At 42.8% G+C, this 9,233-nt stretch overlaps 1 pseudogene; it reads right to left on the reverse strand.

Moving 5' to 3' along the window:
- Positions 1 to 1,118: 1,118 nt before the first annotated feature.
- Positions 1,119 to 1,227, reverse strand: LOC111755637 (small nucleolar RNA U13; annotated as a pseudogene).
- Between the last annotated feature and the right edge of the window lie 8,006 nt (positions 1,228 to 9,233).

Consider the following 9,233-nt stretch of genomic DNA (forward strand, 5'->3'; position numbering starts at 1 on the left):
ATCGCGTGGGCAAGTCTGGCTGTTTCTAAGCGGAACAGGAAGAGAAGGCCGTATCATGCCAGCGAGCCAGGCTGGTCCACTGGCTGCCAGTGGAAGCAGGGAGGACAGAGGACTCATCACAGGGGTGCTGGCCGGGCACTTGCACGGGAGGAGAGAGCAACAATGCCCAGATGCTTGGGCAGGCCAGTGCTGGGCACTCCAGGTGGGCAGCCCTTCGAGAAGAAGTGGAAGCATGAAGGCTGCTGGCATGGAGAGAAGACAGGCTAGGAAGGGGCGAAGGTGGAGAGGGAGAGATGGGGGGTGCCAAGTGATTTGCATTTTCCTAATGGCCTAAGACGCTGGACTCCTCTTTATGTACCTATTGACTGTTTGTGCTTATCCTTTTGAGAAGTATCTGTTCATTTCAATTGCCTACTTTGTGATTGGGCCTTTATTTTTAAAATTAAGTTTATTGGTACAGTTTAGATATATATAATGATCACATTCATCACAGAGAATGTTTTTCTTCTGTTTTCATGTTGTCTCTTTTGCCCGTAGATTTTTCGAGAGAAAACACTGAGTGTGTGACGGTCTGAGTCCAGCTTATTTCACTTAACGTGGAACCTCCAGTTCATTCCTTTTCCTGTCAGTGACATGATTTTGCTCTTATTTATGGATAAATAGTATTCCACGGTGTGTCTGTGTGACATTTTCTTTGTTCATCCATTAACAAGGGACTGGGTGATTCTATTACTTGGCTGTTAGGACTTACGCAGCAATAAACATGGATATTCAGGTCTCGCTATAATACGAGCACTTTATTTCCTATTTGATATATACTGAGGAGCAGTATGGCTGAAAAATCAGACTCAAACAAATCAGCAACAAGCAATGAAACTGAAACAGTTACAGTGCTCTCCCAGCAAAGAGGATCCCAGGATCGACAGATTTATTGCTAACTCTTACCAGACCTTTAAAGATCTAACACCAATGCTCCTTAAAATATCCCATAAAACGGAACTGGAAGGAATGCTTCCAAACTCCTTCTTTAAAACCAGTCTCACCCTGCTGCCGAAATCTGACAATGACACAACAAAAAGAAAATTGTTATGCACTAATATCCTTTTTTTTTTTTTTTACGTCAGATGGGCAATGTATCGATGTCATAACAAGGTTCAAAGAAAGCACATGTCATGCATGGAGCATGAACACCCAACACCACGCTTATGGTAATATCCTTAAAAGACTTATAGACTAGAGACCAATATTCTGAAGAGTTCTTTAATGAGTAAAATGCCGTGTTTGTGTGGTTTAACCACGAGCATATTACTTTACCGTGGCTCCAGCGTGTCATTCTGCTCCAGACAGCTTCGGATCTTCAACACGGGCGGTTTCTCCTCTCCTTGATCTGCCCGCGGTTCTTTCTCCCCATCCAGACTCGACCCACTCTTGAAGGTCCAGGCCCAGGCTTGTGCTACTCTCAAGTACTCATCTCCACCTCGTCCTTGGCACCTTTCCTTTATCCGAGCTGTCTTTGTTCCTCTCATGCTCAGTTACGCCCTCCTCATTCCTGAGAGTTGCACACCCTTAAGTCAACCTTTAGGCAGGGAGGAGCCAAGTCGCCTCTCCTTAGATATCCCTGCACAGTGCCCGGTGCCAAGGGCCCGCAGACAGGGTTAATACTCATCACCGTCTGTCTGGGACACGTTTCTCTGCGTCTGCCTGTTGGACTGTGTAGGTTCACTGAAATCTCAGTAGTGGTATAGCTTTGATGTCTTCGGCTATCCAGGCTGCTCCACTGAGTTGATATAGTTGGAAAAGGATAAGAGGAGAGAGGCAGGGCACTGTAGACAATGGAATTTGAATCACAGAATGTTAGCTTTGAAAATAGCAAAGTGCACAGATCATTTGTTATAAGCTTATCATTTTACAACAATGGAAGCCAAGGCCTGGGGTGGTGAGCTGATTTTCCAAAGTCAACAATCAGAACCGGGCCCCAAGGCCTGCAGCTCCCCATTCAGACCTTTTTTCTCCATAGTGAGCTCATCTCCTTACATATTTTTCCAAGTCCAGATCCATAATTTAGAGCAGATCCATAATTTAGAGCAAAATCAGTTGTATGGTCTACATGTGCACCCTAAAGATCGTGTGTTGGAATATCAACCTCCCGTGCAGTGGTGCAGAGAGGTGGGACCTTTAGAGGGGATTAGCTTATGAGGGCTGCGTTTCCATGAATGGGTTAATGCTGCTCTCTGGGGAGGGAGCTAGTTATCACAGGTTCTGGTTACTCTTCTCATGGCTGGAACAAAATACCCAACACCTAAAGTTAAAGGAGGGAAGGTTTACTTGGTTCACTGTTTGTGGAGGTTTCACTTCATAATCAGCTCCCTCTAAGCCAGGGTGGCGCATGGCAGAGCCAACCATTGATGGCAGCACAAGACACCCAAAACTATTAAGAGTGAGGGAGGAGAAAGAGAGAAGAGTCTTTCTGTCTTTTGTATTGTATGCAAGCTACCCACCCAGGAGCAGGTGTATTTTAATACTGGCATTGGACCACAATCAATCACAAATTCTAGAAGCCCACCCTCATGGCCGCATGAGGTGCTGGGGAAATATCTACACAAAAACCGTAACATCACAGGAGTGGATTCCTGAGGAAGGGAGGAAGTCAGCCCCACCTTTTGTCGTTACCAGGTGTGGATACTTGATCTTGAGCTTTCCAGGCTCCAGGATTATGAGAACTGATCTTTTTCTATGTGAAATACCCAGTCCCTGGTATTCTGTTATAGCACAGTGAAGGGGCTGAGTTAGGCAGTTACAAGCCAGGGTGAGGCAGAAACCTGGCCATAGTCTAAAAGACTGAGAGAGCCGCTGCAGGGGAAAGTCTCAGATTCCACGCTAGGACAGCCTTCTACCCAAGCCACCTTGCTTGGAGCAGAAATATCTCTCCTTTGGCTTTGTATCGGGGTCCAAGACAATAAAGTTTGAATGAATCTACTCATCCTAACCAGAAACCAAAACCAAAAAAGCTTTTGGATAGAAATGAAGCGAAACTATCGCCTCCCTCCATGCTTTGTTTTTGCCATTCATTCTTCATCCTGCCTTTCCTGATTTCGGGGCGGCTGTCTTTCTTCAGCAGAAGATGACAGAGAAGGCTGTGCTTGACCCCAGATGAATGCTGAGCCCCGAGAAGTGTGTGAGTTGGGAAGTAATTTTTCCGGGACAGTGCGTGTATTCCAGCACATTAAACCTTTCATTAAGCGAGGTCAGAGCAACATCCCAAAGGCTCACAGTAATGGTATGACAGGGTTGCCTGTGATTCTCCAAGCAGCACGTTTGGAGCTGGCTGTCTGATCAAACGACAGGCCCCTCTCCTCTCACACAGGAGAGAATCAGCGTGCTCGAGGGCAGGTGGAGGTAGTCAGGCTTGGCCACAGCACCACGCCGGCTATTGGAAACCCCGGATCTCAGAGAAGAGATGGAGATGGAGAGGCCAGAGCCAGGGTCAAGGGCAGTGCAGTCAGAATCACACAAGTTGGTTTTGGAAAGAGCAAATTTTACACATCATTTGCTCCAACTTTATCATTTTACAAAAAAAAAAAAAAAAAAAAGAAGAAAGAAAGAAAGAAAGAAACTCGAGCCTAGGCTATGTGAATTGCTTTTTCAGAAGCCAGATCACCTGATTCTCTGTGATGGTTAATTTTATGTGTCACCTTGCCTAAGGATGCCCAGATGCTTAGTAAAACCTTGTTTCTGATGCTTCTGTGAGGGCCTTTCTGGGGATGAGCATTTCAGTCAGTGGATGGTAAAATCTGCCCCCTCATGTGAGGGCATCACCGTACTCATTAGGGCCTGAGCAGCACAGAAAGACGCAGAGGAAGAAGGACCAGCGCTCATTCTCTCTCCCTCTCCCTCTCTCCCTCCTCCTGCCCGCCCCCTTCCTGCCCTCCCTTTTGTAGCCTGCTTCTCCCACCCTTGGACATCAGTCTTCCTGGTTTTCAGGCCTTCCGAATTACACAACTCTCTTTTCTGCCAGCAGCAGACTGACAAGCCACCTGGGCTCTCAAAGCTCTATAATTGTGCAAACCAAGTCTTATGTGTGCGCACACGCACACATGCACTCATGCCCGAGTAACCCCGGTCTTCTTTCTCTGGGAAAACTTCTTCAGTTTTATTATTGGTACACGTTCGTTGGACACGAGGAATACTTGCACTGTGAGGACCTGGTACACACACATGACAGGTCTTAATCCTTTCTACATCCCCTTTCTCCCCTCTCTCCTGTTTTTGCCCTTTCCTATATCTCCTTCCCATCTCTACAAGGTTTCCCTTCTTGTTTCTTATCATCTATCTTTTATTTTTCTCTGAAATTATTTATGCTTTGGTTTTCTCATGTGAGAGAAACTGTACCATATTTAGTCATCTATGTCTGATAGCATTATGTTGTCAAGATGCATCTATTTTCCTAGAAATGATTCAAATTTAACTTTCTTTATGGCTGAGGAGTAAGTATTCCATTGTAAATATAAATACCACGTTTTCTTTATTCATTCGTCTGTCAATGGGCTTATAGGCCACTTCCAAGATTTAGCTTTTGTTTTGTTTTGTTTGAGACAGGGTGTTGCTGTGTAGCTCAGGCCGGCCTGGAACTTGCGGGGATCCTCCTGCTCTAACCTCCTGAGTGCCGGCATCACAGGTATGTGCTTCTGCACCTGACTAGAAATTCTTTTTTTTAATTAGCTCCCCATGCAGCACTCTTTCCTCTGTGATGAGTTCAGTTCCCAAATATTTCCCCAAGTTCTGATTACCTTTTTAGGCACCAGGACAGAAGGATTTTGGGGAATGATCTCTGCTTTGGGTGGCTGTTGTAAGGACCCTGTCTTTGAGAGGGTTTTCCAAGTCTCCGGGTGAGGAAAAGGACTTGCTTGGCAGGTGAGAAAGATATTTCAGAACCCCAGGGAGAAGCTGTGGAATCTGCATCCAGAGGACTTGGCTCTGTGTCTACCTGACACCAACAGAAACAACTTGAAGTAACCTACTCAATTTGCCAGTTGTTGGTTACGCATTCAGGCCAGGGAGAAGTTTGCTCATGAATCCGTGGGATGAGCTTCTGTTTGGATGCTAGAGACTTCCTGAAATACCCAAAGGATGGTTTCCCTCTGTGTTCAGAGGCTCTGCCACCAGACCTCCCCATGATAGTTGAGCAGTTATTTTCCTGGCTTAGGTCGTTGGGTGTAAAGCCAGGTTCATGAGACCTGATCAATGATATTATGTCAAACCCTTACAGACACCCAGCAGAGAATCTGGGAAAATACCCACAGGGTTAGTGGTGTGTGTATTATGACAGTTATTGCTATTATTCTGGTGGTAGGGGAGTAAAGTCAAAGCCACAAAGCTTTCAGTCCCAGACCCCAAAGCCCAACCTACGGAAGAATAGAAGGAAATTGTGGTGCAGTGGCGCAGGCATTTAATCCCACCACTCTGGGAGGCTGAGGAGGGGGAGCAAGAGTTCAAGCCCACCTGAGGCAACTTAGCAAGACCCTGTCTCAGAGGCATTGGTGCGTAGCTGAGTACCAAGGTGCGGGGTTCAGTTTCCAGCACCACCAGCAGGAGAAAAGCAGGAGAAGGAAATCACATTCATTTGTGCAATAATTATTTAAACATCTATTACATGCCAAGAACTGTGCTGGATGGATCCGCACTAAGCAGTCAGATAAACCCGGCTGCTTGCCCTGAGCCCACAGTCTGGGAGGCAGAATTCCTCAGAGAGCAAGCAAATGCCATCAGTCCTCAGAAAAGGAGAGCCCACCAACACTGCACCTGTGAGATCACTGTCAGCAGAGACGGTGTCACTTCCTCGTTTCCTGTTAGGATGCCTTCTATTTCTTTTTCTTAATTAATTGCGTTGGCTTTCAGCACTCTCCGGATCAGACCGGAAGTGACAAGAATGTGTATTCTTGTCTTGTTCTTGATGTTAGAGAAAAAGCTTTTAACTTCCTAGCTGACACTGAGTAGAGTGTCAGCTGTGGGTTTGTAATTTGTGGTCTTTCGGGCGCTAAGGCACGTTCCTCCCTTACCCACATTCCCAGTGTTTCTGCTGCAGAGCTGTAAGGTTTGTGTGAAATGCTTTCTCGGCACCTATTGGCCCATCCTATTGTTTCTGTCCTTCATTTTTTTTAAAGGATTTAATTTATTGGATTAAACTTATTTTGCCTATGTTGCAAATTATCCTTACAGCCCTGGGATACACTGTGCTGATTCCTGGCACGTGACCTTCTTAGGGTGCTGCTGAATTCCATAGCTGATGTCTCCTTTGAGGGAATCTGTACCAGCATCCTTGAGGAATCTTAATCTTGAACTTTCTGCCTTGTAGTGCTATTATGTGGCTTTAGAATCAGGGAAATGCTGGCCTCACAAAGCAAATTTCGAAGCATTTCCTCTTGTTTTGGTGAGAATTTGGGGATTAGTTTTAGTTCTTAAGTATTTGGTAGAATTTAGCATTAAAGACTTTGGATTTTGGGCTTTTCTTTGATTGGTGGACTTTTTACTACTGATTCAATATTTTTATTCCTTACTGGTCTGTTTAGATATTCTCTCTCTCTCTCTCTCTCTCTCTCTCTCTCTCTCTCTCTCTGTGTGTGTGTGTGTGTGTGTGTGTGTGTGTGTGTGTGTGTGTGTGTGTGTTTTACTGGGAATTGAACCCAGCGTCTTTTCAGTGAGCTATATCTTTTCAATATTTTTGCTTTTGAGAAAAGTTTTTCTTCAGGCTGGGCTCAAACTTGCAATTGTCCTGCCACAGCGTCCCAGAGTGCTAGAATTAGCAACTCAGATTTTTATTTCTTCACCATTTAGTCTTGACAGGTTGTATGTGCCCAGGAGTTGATCCATTTCTCTTAGATTTTCTAGTTTATTGATATACAGTTGTCCATAGTAGTTGCAACAGTCCAGATGTGTCATCAGACTGTCATACGTTGCAAACTCAATCTCCAAATTCATATGTTAAAGGTATTTAGAAATGAGACCTTGAGACATTATTGGATCATGAGGGCTGTGCCTCTACGGGTGGATTAATCCATTCATGGATTAATGGATTGCTAAGTGGCCCAGGGAGGGGCTTTGCTATTGTAAAAGTGAGCTCTCCCTGGCATATTTCTGTCTTTCTCTTTTTTTAAGATAGGCCATGTGATTAGGTAGCCCAGGCTGGCCTTGAACTCACAGCAATCTTCTGCCTCAGCCTCCCAAGTGCTGAGCTTCAGGCTTGTGCTGCAACACCCGCCGCTTTCTGTCTTAACATGTGCTGTCTCCTGCCTTGTCTGACAGCACCGGGCGCTGAGCAGATGCTCTGAGAACTCACCCGCAGGACCGCAACTGAACAAATCCCTCTTCTCTATACCTTACCGTGGCATTCAGTTATAGCAATGGAAAATGCACTGAGACAGTAGTATTTTACGAGCCTCTGTACTTTCGTGGTATCAGTTGTAATGTATCCTTTTTTATTTCTCAGTGCATTTGTTCTTTTTTGTCTTAGTGTAGCTAAAGGTTTGTTGATGTTTATCTTTTCAGAAAAACCAGCGATTGTTTTTATTGACTTTATATTAGGTTTCTGCTCTCTATTGCATTTGTTTCTGCTCTGGTCTTTATTGTTTCCTCCTGTTTACCAGCTTTGGCTTTAGTTTTTTCCTCTATTTCTAGTTCTTTGAGGCAAAATGTTAGTTTGTTCACTTGGAATCTTCTTTCTGAGTGAAAGTATTTATTAATATAAACTTTACTTTGATAACTACTTTTACTGAATCTGATGAGCTTTGATGTGTTTTCAGTTCTTATTGGTCTAAGATATTTTAAAATCTCCACATTAATTTCCTCATTCAATCATTCATTTTCCCAGAAGCATATTGCTTGATTTCCTCATAGTTGTGAATTCTCTGAAACGCCTATTGCTGATTTCCAGTTTAATCCCTTTATGTTTGTGAAATATACTTGATATGACTTCAATTTTACTGATTTATTAAGACTTTTTTGTGATTCAACATGTAAACTATCTGGGAGAATATCTGGCGTGTACCTGAAAAGAACATGTATTTCGGTGCTGTTGAGTGGAATAGTTCTGTGTGTTTCTGTTAAGTCTATTTGATCTAAGTATAGTACAAGTCCAATATTTCTTTATCAGTTCTGTTTGGATTATCTTTCCATTATTTAAAATTGGAGTCTCCTATAATTGCTATAGTCTATTTATTTTCACTTGATCTGTTAATATGTGTTTTATATGTTCAAATGCTCCAATGATGAGCTATTATTGTTACGTCCTTTTGACAAACTGAACTAGCACAATGATAATAACGACCTTCTTCGTATAATTTTAACTTAAAGTCGCTTTCTCGCACATAAACATAGGTACGTCTGTCTCTTCGGTTTTCAGTTTTACATTCCTTTACCTTATATGCATCTATGTCCTAAAAGCTGAAGTGTTCCAGCAGCAGAATATACACTGCATCTTGTCTTATTTTCATCTATTCATGCACTCTGTGTCTTTTGATTGGGTAATTTAATCCATTTACATTTAAAGTAATTACTGACCAGTAAAAATCAATAATTAGTGAGGATTTTCCAGTAAGTAATTAATCAGTAAGAATTATTACTGCCATTTTTTTCCATATGATTTCTGGTCATTTTGCAAATATTTTGGATTTTCTTTGTTTTGCTTTTTACTTTCTGTAATAGCACTAGGCTTTAATTTCTTTTCATCTTTTTTGTAATCAGATATCTTTCTTTAATGTACCAGGATCAAACTCATGATTCGGTGCTTGTCAAGCAGGCGCTTGTGCCACTGAGCTAAATCCCCAGCCCTCATCTTTTTATATCTATATGCTTTTTTTTTCTTTTAGGTTACCACAAGACTTACATGCTACAAAACATCTTGTAATTGTAGCTACCTTGTCAATTGTTTTCAGCAGGTAATATACTTAATCATGTATAAAATCTACCCATTGGCTACCTGCCTTTTCATGTTCTTCATATTACAGTTTACACATTTATGTCATTTATTTCCTAAGAAGTTATTGTAGCTACTATTAGTTTTATTACTTTTATCTTTTTAATTCTTCTTTTTGTAGTACTGGGAGTTGAGCCCAGGACCTTTGCACTGAGTTGTATCACTAGCCCATTTATTTACTTTATTTTATTTATTTATTTTAATGAGACAGAGTCTTGTGAAATTGCTAAATGGCCCGGGCTTGGCTAAAACTTGCAGTCTTCCT

This window comes from Cavia porcellus, unplaced genomic scaffold (assembly GCF_034190915.1).
Source record: "Cavia porcellus strain 051 isolate PalLab524CR breed Dunkin Hartley unplaced genomic scaffold, mCavPor4.1 scaffold_23, whole genome shotgun sequence".
NCBI classification, from domain to species: Eukaryota; Metazoa; Chordata; class Mammalia; order Rodentia; family Caviidae; genus Cavia; species Cavia porcellus.